Below are 894 nucleotides of genomic sequence, written 5' to 3'. Positions count from 1 at the left end.
TTTGTATCCTGCACCTTCATTGTATTTATTGATTGTTTAAAATAATTTTTTGGTGGAGTCTTTAGAATTTTCTATATAAAGAGCCGTGTCATTTGCAAAAAGTGATGATTTAACTTCCTCATTCCCAATTTGGATGCCTTTTATTTTTTTCTGTCGCCAGATTGCTCTGGCTGGCACTTCCAGTACTGTGTTGAATAACAATGATGAGAGGGGACACCTGTCTTATTCCTGATCTTAGAGGAAAGGTTTTCAGTTTTTCACCATTGAGTATCATATTAGCTGAGTTCTTGTCATATATGGCCTTTATTATGTTGAGGCACTTTGCTTCTACACCCATTTTATTAAGTATTTTCTTCATAAATGGATGTTGTATCATGTCAAATGCTTTTCTGCACTTATTGATATGATGATATGATTTGTATCCTTTATTTTGTTAATGTGGAGTATCACATTGATTGGTTTGCACATGTTGAACCATCCTTGTGCCCCTGGGATAAACCCCACTGATTGTGATATATTATCTTTTTAATGTATTATTGTATCTGCTTTGTTAATATTTTGATTAGGATTTTTGCATCTGTATTCATCAGAGATATTGGTCTGTAGTTTTTTGTTGTTTGTGTGTGTGTGTGTGTGTGTGTGTGTGTGTGTGTGTGTGTGTGTGTGTGTGTCTGTGTCTGTTATCCTTGCCAGATTTTGATATCAGGGTAATTCTGGCCTCATAAAATGAGTTAGGAGGTATTGCCTCTTCTCCAATGTTTTGGAAGAGTTTGAGGACGATACATATTAACCCATCTTTGAATGTTTGGTAGAATTCACTAGTGAAGCTATCTGGTCCTGGACTTTTACTTTTTTGGAAGTTTTTGATGATTTCAATTTTCTTACTATTGATTG

The sequence above is a fragment of the Hipposideros armiger genome, unplaced genomic scaffold (genome assembly GCF_001890085.2).
Source record: "Hipposideros armiger isolate ML-2016 unplaced genomic scaffold, ASM189008v1 scaffold_1183, whole genome shotgun sequence".
Classification (NCBI taxonomy): domain Eukaryota; kingdom Metazoa; phylum Chordata; class Mammalia; order Chiroptera; family Hipposideridae; genus Hipposideros; species Hipposideros armiger.
This window is presented reverse-complemented; position numbering follows the sequence as displayed.